The sequence below is a fragment of the Dipodomys ordii genome, unplaced genomic scaffold (genome assembly GCF_000151885.1).
Source record: "Dipodomys ordii isolate 6190 unplaced genomic scaffold, Dord_2.0 Scaffold104, whole genome shotgun sequence".
Classification (NCBI taxonomy): domain Eukaryota; kingdom Metazoa; phylum Chordata; class Mammalia; order Rodentia; family Heteromyidae; genus Dipodomys; species Dipodomys ordii.
The window spans coordinates 5,014,470-5,026,388 of record NW_012267320.1 but is presented as its reverse complement, the minus strand read 5'-3'; the positions used below and the strand labels follow the sequence as shown (position 1 = coordinate 5,026,388).

General features: G+C 44.4%; 1 protein-coding gene across 1 annotated transcript in view; it reads right to left on the bottom strand.

Moving 5' to 3' along the window:
- The window catches only part of Tiam1 (T-cell lymphoma invasion and metastasis 1), a 350,718-nt gene that overhangs the window by 39,401 nt on the left and 299,398 nt on the right, over positions 1-11,919 (bottom strand). The window lies entirely within an intron of this gene.

The following is an 11,919-nucleotide window of genomic DNA, read 5'->3' as shown; positions in this document are numbered from 1 at the left end:
CCCAGGCCCAGAGTTCAGGCCCCACGACCGGACCCCAAAAAAACAAAAAAAAAAAGAAAGAGACTATAATAAGGACTTCTGAGAAACAAAGAATGAGAACATTTACCACAAATAGAACCTTACTAAAAGAAAATTCTCTAAAGATGTAATTTAGAGGAAAAAATAGTTATGTAATCTTTTAAAAAAAAATCTAGTATACAAGCTAAAATGATGAAGCGTTGATCATGACTTACAAAACCTTGAAGAATGGGTGGGGCTGGGATAAAAGAGGGAGAGAATGACAGAAGGGGTGACACGGATGAAGATGCATCAAAACTGACATGCTGAATTGAAACCCCTTTGTACAACTAAAAGATAATTTTTTAAAGAAATTATAATAAAACCACTGGGGCTGTGAAGGTGGCTCAGTGGTAGAGCGCTTGCCTTGCATGCATGAGGCCCTGGGTTCGATTCCTTAGCACCACATACGCAAAAAGAAAAAAAGCTGGAAGTGGTGCTGTGGCTCAAGTGGTAGAGCGCTAGCCTTGAGCTGAAGAGCTGAGAGACAGCGCCCAGGCCCAGAGTTCAGGCCCAACAACCGGACTCCCAAAAAAATAAATAAATAAAATAAAACCACCATCTATCTCCCAGCCCCAAAAAGGCACGGTTGGGAGGGTTAAGAAAAAACACTCTTAAGATACATTCAAAACAGAGTTGAGGGCAATTATACTTAAAGTGCTGTATAATAACTTTATGATTTATGAGAACAGAAGACCAGTGGTAGTTTCTATTAGGATAAGAATATGGTTCAAATTTTAAGAGCTACTACTAAAAGAATGTAAGAATAGATTATGCAAGGGGAAAGAAAAATTTTAAGTGCAGTGCAGAACTGTTAAATAATAGGGGGGATGGGGAAAGAAAGAGCAATAGAGGGGGCTCATCAGACTAAAATTTAATATGTGCACATATGAAATACCAAGTTAAAACCCCTTTGTGCAAGTAATATGTACCAAAAAAAAAAAAAAACAAAAGGAAAGTAAAACAGCTTCTATCAACGGCTAGCTTTCCGTGCGGGAGAGGGGATGGGAAAGGTGAATGAGGATGAATAATCAGTGTACTTTATATAAATGTATGAAAATAGAGCAAAAGAAAAAACCCTGCTGAAGTTGTTTTCAGAAGTGGGGGAGAGAGGATGAAGGAGCGATGGAGAGGGTGCGTCTGACAGGGGTATATAAACAAGTATGGAAATGTCACAAGATGCTTGTGACATGTATGCTAATAAAAATGTTAGTTTAAAAAATGCAATCCAGAAGAGGGCAAGACAAGGAAGAAAAGAAATGAGCCTGGAGAAATAGAAGCCTAACACCATAAAGCAAACACAATAAATGGGCCTTCTAAATAAATGTTAGATAAACTTAATAAATTTCTTATTTCTATTTTTTCTTCTAGAAAAAAAGTTAAAGCCCCAGCCAAATGTTATGTGCAAGAAAAGATGCCAAGGATTAAGAATGGATGAAAGCATATGGAAAGAAGGTCTACAAATGATCAAACACAGTAAACTTAGGCAGAAACGGAAGACGTAACATCTGTAATTACTAAGCTTGATCTATGAATGTATTTCAAACCCTATTACCAAAGTTTATGAATATACGTTTTCCCAAGGATTGACAATTTATACAAAAGCCCTCCATTAAGGCACAATATTATGTCTTAATAGGAGAATCTATGTTCATAGAGGCCACACCAGTAGCTGTTCTTGGAACTAAGTTGTTTTGGCTTTTAAATAAAAGAGCAAATGGCCAATAACATCGAAGACAGTTGAAAGAAGAAAAACAAGATTGGAGTGCTTTCACTAATAGATAAGGCTACATTACATAACACAGGGCAGAGCAGGGTGACAGGACAGCCAGCCAGCAGCAGCCCCGCCCGTACAAGGAAACATGAATAGAGCAGATGCCAGCAGATGCACACTACAGATGAGGGGAAGGAATGGAACAGTTGATAAACGTTGCTACCACAGGGGATTACCCACATGGAAAAAACGTAACAGGGTCTCAACACCCACCCAGTCATGAAAACCAGCTCTGGGTAGGCATAAACCAGAGTACAGACAGCCCACAGAGTAATGCTACAGAAGAAAATAAGCCGGGCAAATCCAGTTGACAGTGAGGTACATTTCAAAACAGGAGAGAGGAAGTGATCAATGTCCGTGGTGATGGATTTGCTAGTTACCTCAATCTCATTATTATACAGTCTATCTATGTATGGAGACACCATATGGTACCCCAAGTATGCACAATTATTATGTGCTCAGTAAAAAATAAAACAAAAAATGAAGAAAATATTGCAAATGCAGTTGGTTGTTTTAGAGCAAAGAATGGGTTTCTTTTTATTTTCTTAGCATCTGTTAATTATTTAAGAGGGAATTCACTCTGGCCGTGCACACAGGCCCACAATGCATCTTGCCCGTCACCACCCCCCTCATCAGCCCTCCACCCTGAAAGAAGGATTTAAGCCAAGTATAATATACATCATGCAGCATTGAAAGTTACATTTTATGAACATTAAAACCTTTCTTTGTGAAAAGGGACCAGAAAGACCAAAAAAAAAAAAAAGCTGCGGACTAAGAAAAGTTATCTTTAATACATATAACGAAGGTTAATAAATAAAATATACTAATGACCCAATCATCAATAGCTGTGCGTAGCTCTCACTCTGAACCACAGGTTCTCTATGGCCCCTGTCATGGCACGCTGTCTGTGCTCTTGACTAAGGATAACTGCGAAGGAAGTGAGGAAGAAAAGAGGCGCAGCACGGCTGTGGCAGTCTGCAAGGGCTACAAGAAGGCAGGCGAGGGAGGGTGGCGGGAGTAGGTGGCAGGGGGTGGGTGATGGGGGGTGACAAGAAGGAATGTGACAGGAGGCGGGGAAGGGGGTGTCAGGGGATGGGTGAAAGGAGGGAGGGTGATGGGGTTGGTGGCAGGGGGTGGGTGGCAGGGGGGACAGTGATGGGGGGGGAGCAGAGGTCTCTCCTGCCTGTGGCCTGTGTCTGGCTTTGGGCTGGTTTGTGACTTGCTTCAACCAAAAGAAGTGACATCATGGTGCCATGTGGGCCACAGAAACAAGCGCACGAGGCAGTCCCGGAGTGGTCTGTCCCACAGCAGTAGGAAGCCTTGGGTGGCTGGGAGATTCAGTCCTCATAGAAAGCAGGAGAGGTAGGAATGGACAGTAGCCCACTCCAAGAAATCTGAGCCCTTAAGATGGTCAGAAAACAGATTCAAGTGGGAGGCCAGTGTCCTGGCCATCCAGGGGCTTCTCCAGACACCCTGAGCTTCTATGAAAACACTGCTGCCCCCGCCCCCAACACAGACACACGTTCACAGAGCTCTTCAAGGTTCTACTCCACCTTTTCTTATTACCAGACTTGGCTCTAACTACAGACACGGAAGGAATTCTTTATCTTGGGCATCCTTCCCCAACTCATGGGAAACAAGATGCTAACAGACCAGACCATACTTCTTAGGATCAGACAGAGCTGAAGAGAGGGATGAGGGGCAGTCAGAGCTGGACACCTTTCTGTCTGCATCCCAGCACCAAGCACACAGAAGACACCCAGAGGAGAGGAGGCACAGGAGAATGATAGAGATAAAGGAGGAACAGGAGGCTGGCAGTCTGACAGCACGAGGAAGCCCGGAGCAGGACTGAAGCTCCCATGGGATAGGATCTATTGGGCATCTCTAAAGCTGCTACCAACAGGATTCATTGTTGGTCACAGATGACATCATTCCTTTGCTTTAAATGACTTCCACATCATAATAATGTGTTTCCCGAGTTCTTTTTATTTCCCCTTGTGGTTGAAAACCTTTGTAACTCGTCTAGCCCACACACCATCTTGGGGATAAACATCAGTGAGATTCTAGGCGGCACCAGCATGTCAATGTAAGTTTACAGTGGGATTTGCTTTTCCATTCACTTGGACTGGACACCTTCACTTTGGTTTCATTCAAAGCCATGTGGGAGATTCATAAACAATGGGTGTTAAACAGATTCTCCAATTCTAGCATTTCCCAAGAAACAGATTTTATTTTTTTTAATCCAGAGGATGACTGGTTAAGAAAAGCAAGACTTCTAATAAAGACATGCTTGGGCACAGTGGTTCATGCCTATAATCCAGGCATTTAGGAGGCTGCAGCAGAAAATTTCAAAGTTCCAGGCCAGCCTGAAAACAGTAAAATCCTATCTCAAAAAGCAAAACAGAGCCAGGCGTTGGTGGCTCACGCCTGTAATCCTAGCTACTTAGGAAGCTGAGATCTGAGGATCATGGTACAAAGCCAGCCCAGGCAGGAAAGTCCCAGAGACTTTTTTTTTTCGGGGGAAGAGGGGGTCCGGTCATGGGACCTGAACTCTGGGCCTGGGCGCTGTCCCTCAGCTCTTCAGCTCAAGGCTAGCGCTCTACCACTTGAGCCACAGTGCCACTTCCGGCTTTTTTCTATTTGCTCATGTGGTGCTGAGGAATCAAACCCAGGGCCTCATGCATGCAAGGCAAGCGCTCTACCACTGAGCCACCTTCGCAGCCCATCCTGGAGACTCTTATCTCCAATTAACCACCAAAAAACCGAAAGTGGTGCTGTAGCTCAAGTGGTAGAGTGCCAGCCTTGAGCTGAAGAGCTAAGGGACAGCGCCCAGGCCCAGAGTTCAAGCCCCATGACCAGAAAAACAAAAAAAAACACAACAACAAACACCTGGGATTCAACTGTTAGGCTCTGACTTAACTTTGCTTTGCTTTTTAGTCACATTAGTATAATTATAAGAAGTCCATATAAACTCTTGTGTATATTTTCAGAATAAATAGTCACTACTCCAACAAAACTAAAATGCAAAGACAAAGGTATTGTAGAACAAAACTACCACTAAAATTAAAGAGAGCTAAGTACATTCTACAAGCCAGGAGTAGAGGAAAAACATGTAATCAGCAACCAGGAGTCTGAGATAGAGAATCACAATCACTCTGGCTGATCTTGAGCTATATAGTGAAACTCTGCCTCAAAAATAATACACACACTAACAAATAAATCTATGAAAAGAGGGAAAATAAGTCAGTCGTAGGGCTTGAGCTCTGGGTCTGGGCGCTGTCCCTCAGCTCTTCAGCTCAAGGCGAGCGCTCTACCACTTGAGCTACAGCGCCACTTCCAGTTTTCTAGTAGTTTATTGGAGATAGGAGTCTCACAGTCTTTCCTGCCTGGGCTGGCTTTGAACCACAATCCTCAGATCTCAGCCTCCTGAGTAGCTAGGATTACAGGCATGAGCCACCAGCACCTGGTGGGAAATAACAAATTTTGAAGACAAATAATTTCTTCTCAAATTTTACAGGATTTTGGTGCCTTCGGTCCCTACAGAGAAAAAAATTAAAATCCATAAAAATCCACACGTTTAAAAATCTAAAAATCCCCCAAACTTTTAAAATCCAGAAAAATCCAAATATTTAGGACTTAATAGATCCTGTGAGCTTATACATTAATGATATTTTAAAATATACAAATGGAAGCTCTTCGTCTACAAAATGGCTTTTTTTCCCCACACATTGGATTTGACAAACGTCAACAATCATATCTCTGGAAATGGAGACTAGGAATCTGATTCCAGCAGGGCCTACCCACAAAAGCAGCCCATGTGCTAAATGACAGAAAGAAAGACACACAGTTTAGGAGGCACACATGGCCCCGAGTTCTATCAACAAACAAACAAGAGACCATGTGCTCATGGTATCAGTGAGATGACAAGACTCAAAAACACTGGACCAGATTTGTTTGTAGGAAGATAAAGCCGGGCGGCTCCGCACAGCCCCTCCCAGCAGCCCGATTGTCTGCAGTCTTCAGAATCTGGGCACAGACAATCTCCATGGAACACCTGACCGAAATCATCTTCTAATCTCAGATGCAGTCAGGAGCACATGCTGGCCAGGCCAATCTAGCAGGGCTGACAATTTCTCCCCAAAAGATCAAGGTGCTTTGGACTCTCCTGGCAATCACAAGATGTTTCCTGTTAAATAAGTGCTGCTGAACAGACTTCCTGCAGCAGACTGGCTGCACACTCTGGCTTCCTCTGGGCTCATCAAAGGGCCTGATTTTTCAAGTCTGAGGTTGCTCCTAATTGTCTCTAACATGCCACGGACCTGCTGTTCACCACTGATGCTCAGCTCTCCTCAGCTCAATTGCGGGAATAACTCATTTTTTAAATGACTAAAGAAGCTACTTCAGTTCCCTGAGCCCTGGCACCATGGCTGTAATACTGAGATAAAGCAAGGCACCTGATTTGTTCCGTTTGGTCAACTGGAATTCCATAGAAGATACATGAGTGTGGTATTCAGCACAAAAATAAAATAAATGCCGATCCCAGCGGCAGAACTGAGAAAAGAGAGGCAAACAGAACGGAGGTTTGAAACCTAGGGACATATACCTCAGGATCTGCGATTCTTGCAATTTGGGTAAAGTTTTGTTTGTTTTTGCCTAGGAAGCTAGCTCAGTGGCAGATTGCTTGCCTAGATGTACAAGATGCAGGCGCCGGTGCTTCATACCCATAATCCTAGATACACAGGAGGCTGAGATCTGAGGATTGCAGTTCAGAGTCAGCCAGACAGGAGAGAGACTCTTATCTCCAATTAACTACCAAAAACAAAGACAATAGTGCAGCTGTGGCTCAAGTGGTAGAGCACTAGCCTTAAGCACAAAAGCTCAGGGTCAGTGCCTGGGCCCTGAATGCAAGTCCCAGGACGAGTATGTGCGTGTGTGTGCACACGCAAGTGCACACATACACACACAAAGACACCGAGTTCAATCATTAGCACTATAAAAATAAAAAAACAAAACCCATCAAGGATGTCACGAGACTGGAGATGGCTCAGAGGTAGAACACGTGCTGATTATGTGGTCAGGGTTATGGGTTGATCTCCAGCAGCCTCCTCCAAAAGTTGAATTTTTATATAATCACTGAAGGAATTATCTGTGTTTTAATGGTAAATTGTATGATCTACACCTTACGACACAACAATTTTAGGTATTTTGAGAGGTAGGCGACATTCAGAATACACATTAATTTTTTCTTCCCTTGTTACAAAAAAAAAGGTCCCGGGGCTGGGAAGGTGGCTCAGTGGTAGAGCGCTTGCCTTGCATGCTCAAGGCCCTGGGTTCGATTCCTCAGCACCATAAGCAAAAAAAAAAAAAAAGCCAGAAGTGGCGCTGTGGCTCAAGTGGTAGAGCGCTAGCCTTGAGCTGAAGAGCTGAGGGACAGCGCCCAGGCCAGAGTTCAGGCCCCACGACCGGACTCAAAAAAAAAAAAAAAAAAAAAAAAAAAAGGTCCCACAAAAAGGGTAGAGGTGTTAGAATTGTCCCAATAAATGCTTTAGGAAAGTTTCTTGAAAAGTGTTTAGACCTCCACTTATTTCATGTATCAATGTTCACTGACTGGTTTCTTAACTGGATGGTACATGTATACCATGTTCTAGGCCAGTGGTTCTGAACCTGAAATTTGCCTCTGGGGGCAAAGCTGACAATGCCCAAGCATATTTTCGATTGGCCCAACTTAGAAGAGGTATTAATGTCTTGTACTGACTTGTAGAAAAGCTGCTAAAGACCAACACACACGACAGCCCTCACCTGGAAAACAATTATCTGGCTCCAAATTTGAATAGTGCTATTCACATCAGTATTCAAATTAAATCAGAACATGAGACTGAGGCTTTATGGAATCCTCACACAAACCACATGGACAGCAGTCAACAACTTCCCACGCCAGCCTTCCCTGCACTACAGGGTTCCTTCCAGAAGAGCAGCCACCAAAGGAACTGTCTTTTTGACTGGCCGGTACTTAAACAAGTGCTGAAAAAAAAAAGAGCCTGGCACTGGTGGCTCATGCCTGTAAGCCCAGCTATTCAGGAGGTTGAGATCTAAGGATTGTGGTTCAAAGCCAGCCTGAGCAGTAAAGTCTGTGAGACTCTTATTTCCAATAAACCAGCAGAAAACCTGAAGTGGCGCTGTGGCTCAAGTGGTTGAGCTGTAGCCTTGAGCTGAAGAGCTCAGGGACAGCGTCCAGGCCCAGACCACAAGCCCCATAACCAACAGAATAAAAAGAAAAAAAGATGAAAGGACATCCCAATTTCAACCAGAACTAATGGGTAGCCAATGGCCAAGAGCGGGAAGCTGGGTTTTGAACAAGGCACGAAGGAGGCATTGGCTTTGGGATTTGAACTCAGGGCTTGAGTGCTGTCCCTTAGCATTTTTGCTCAAGGCTGGCACTTGATACCTGAGCCACAGCTCCACTTCCACTTCTAGTGGTTAAATGGTGATCAGAGTCTCAGACTGGCTTTGAACCAGGATCCTTGGATGTCAGCCTCCCAAGTAGTTGGGATCATAGGTGTAAACCACAGGCTCAGACCCTGGGCCTTGTACGGCAGCATGGTAAGCTGCGCACGTGCTTCCTCTCACACTGGGGATCACAGGAGGATGCACTCCATGGCCTCCTAACAGACAGGTTACAAATCTCCGTGAAGATCCTGAGTGTTGCCAACAATCCATGGGAGGTTTGCACGTCCACCATCCAGTCCAACAGTCCTGGTCCACTAGGTCAGAAAGAAGCTATTCTATAGCCAGGAAGGAAGAGCTGGTGGCCTGAGGAAGTGGGTCTCAGAAGCAACCGCCATAACAAATACACACCAGCACCAAGTGAGTCACGAGCTTTGAAGAGGCCCAGGGAACTCAGCAGCCACGACTGCAGAGTTCCTTCTTCCTCACTTGGAAAGGAAAACATAGCCAAGTGTACTTTACACACTTCACGTTCAGACAAGTCATGGGTTGCAGATGTAAGTGGAGAAGGTGAGAGAAGAGCACAAAAGAGCGGCCATTGATTGCTTACGGCCAGACAATGCTCACACTCCCGCATAAATGACTAGCTCTGGACACAAAGCGTTTGCTGAGCACTTGCTAGGTATTATTCTCAACACTCACATGTTCTTACCACTGTCTAGAGATGGCAGCGATCCACAGTGTAAATGAGTATACAGGGGACAGGGCATCACCTGTTCAGGGCCATGAAGCTAACACTGAAATGAACTCAGTTTCCAGGAACCTGATTCCAGGGCCTATGTTTTGCCACCCAGCCTTGATGCTTCCTTCTACTTAGAAGAAACAGACCTCTATATAAGAAAGAGGTCCAAAGCTGGGTGCTGGTGGCTCATATCTGTAATCCTTCTTAGGATGCTGAGATCTGAGGATTGTGGTTCAAAGCCAGCCAGGGCAGTAAAGCCTGTGAGACTCTTTTCTTTTCTCCAATTAACTACCAAAGAAGGAAGAAAGAAAGGAAAGAGAAAGAATGAATGAAAGAAAGACAGAGAGTGTATAAGTGAAAGCAAGAATGAAAGAAAGAAAGAGAGAGAGTGTATAAGTGAAAGCAAGAATGAAAGAAAGAAAGAGAGAGAGTGTATAAGTGAAAGCAAGAATGAAAGAAAGAAAGAGAGAGAGTGTATAAGTGAAAGCAAGCCAGCCAGCCAGCCAGAGTGGAGCTGTGGCAAGTGGCAGAGCTAGCCTTGAGCACAAAAGCTCAGGGACAGCACCCAAGCCCAGAGTTCAAGCTCCAGGACCAGCATAACAACAACAAAAGGAAGGAAGGGAGGGAGGGAAGGAGGGAGGGAGGGAGGGAGGGAGGGAGGGAAATTCCAGAAAGAATCCAAGCTGGAAAGAAATCACGCGTGGGCCAGGGCTCTGGGAGGAGCTGCAGTCTGCACGCTTGGCTTCCACATTCGCTGCAGAACAGCAGCGAGTGCACAGGGGTCCCTCGGGATCCTAGGCCACTCAGGAGCACGCTCTCTGTCCAGGCTGTCAGTGAATGCCTGGGGAGGAAAGCTGGCAATGTCCAAGGTGATTCCCACTTCCACCCTCAAATCTGCCACGCCACGGAAGTCCCTTATTCTGAGTTACGGGGAAGCAGGGCGGCCTGCCTGGGGCTGTGTGTCTTGCGGTGTTGTCTATGGCTGCAGCAGATGTCTAGGGAGTCTGTTAACCTCTGCCTCATTAAGGAACAATCGTGCGAGTTATTTTATCCCGTTTCCTTGCTTCTCCTTTTATCTTTCACTGTGAAACCGGAAGAAGAAGCAGAAGCAACAGTGAACCGGCAGCAGGGGCCGGGGGTTCAAGGTATGACCATTTAACTGGGGGGGGGCGGGGGAGACAAAGGAAGGACTAAATTGCCTAAAGATGGCTCCAAAAGTGCAGTTTTGATCTTATGTAAAGAGGAAGGTTAGTCCATTTAGCACACTGCCTCTAAAGCTGGCTGTTGAACAGGAATCAGCACCATCTACAGAAGGCAAAGAGGCTTCTGTGGTTACCGAATATGCGCCGCTGTTTCCAGATCAGACATACATGTATACAAATGTGCTTTTTTAATTAAAGATTCAAACACATGCACATATACAAGATTTGTGTGTGTATGTGTGCATGTATGTATGTGTGCACTAGCACACATCCCAATACTGGGATTCAAACTCGGGCCTGAGCACCATCTCCTAACTTTTTCACTCAAGCCTGGCCCAGTATCTCTTGAGCCACAGCTCCATTTCTAGCTTTTTGGCAGTTACTAGGAGATAGGAGTCTCACGAACTTTGTGAACCATGATCCTCAGATCTCAGCTCCCCAAGTAGTTAGGATTATACACATGAGCCACCAGTGCTCAGCACAAGGGTTACAAATAAACAAATAAATACTGAATCACTAACAGTGAGTACATTTAAGGAAACAAATTGTGGATTGAGACAGCACTTGCCTAGTAAGTGAATAGTCCTGATTTCAAACCACAGTACCATAGAAACAGCAAGCCATTTTAGTTTGTTTGGTTTTGCAGACCCTAAGTCCTAGCACAATTATTCAGTCCTGCCACAATGATAGGAAAAGGAGCTAGAGATGAGATGTAAGTAAGTGGATATGGTTGTGTTACAAGAAAACTTTATTTACAGAACAAGCCAGTGGGTTTTGGTCTATACATTGTACTTGTTAATCCCTGCTCTACATGTGTAACTCATAGGAAGGGCTCTGACAGGAAAGGAAATCCAAACTCAGCTGAATATACACTGTGACTTATACTACACATATACCTGTGTTTATAAAATTGTTTAGGTAATCCTTTAAATAATCTTATCTAATCCATGTCTCAGTCATACTATTAAAAAAAAAAAACTAGCTGCGAGCGGAGTTTATGGGGTCAAGTGCCCTCTTGTGGTCATATGAAAGAAAAGCATCGTGGTCTCCATTCTCTTATTGGAGGTATACAATTCACTTTTTAAGAATGTAACAGGATGTGTGGGGAGATGAGGGGTCACTGAGGGTGGCTGGAGGTGTGGCTCAAGTGGCAGAGTAGTTGCCTAGCAAATGCAATTCCTGAGTTCCTGTCTGTCTGTCTGTCTGTCTGTCTCTCTGTCTGTCTGCCTCTTTCAGATTGGGGAGTAACAATAACAAGGAGCTATCCATTTTCTCATGATTCAGTTCCTCAGACCCTTCCAAAGGAGCCACTGAACAAATAAAAGAGGGAGCACAGGGCTTCTTGGTCAGCCAGGCAGGCTTCAGAAGGTGATTTGAAAAACAATAATCACAGGAAAATTCCCAGTATCTACTACTCAAGACGTTGAAACTTAAAAAAGGGAAAACCCCAGTTTTGAACAAAGAAAGATAATTCCAAGATATAACTTACCAAATCAACACAGACCCAGAACCAGGTCATAGAACAAGTGACAATCATCTACAGTGGTTTTCCCCCTTCAAGAACTTACTCACTGAACAGTTCGTTCTAGCAAACAATGTAGAAAGAGCCAGAGAAACAAAGATAAAGAACATAACCTGAAGGCCACAGTGTAGTACACTCCTGTAATCCAAAGGCAAAGGCTACAGGATCACAAGTTCCA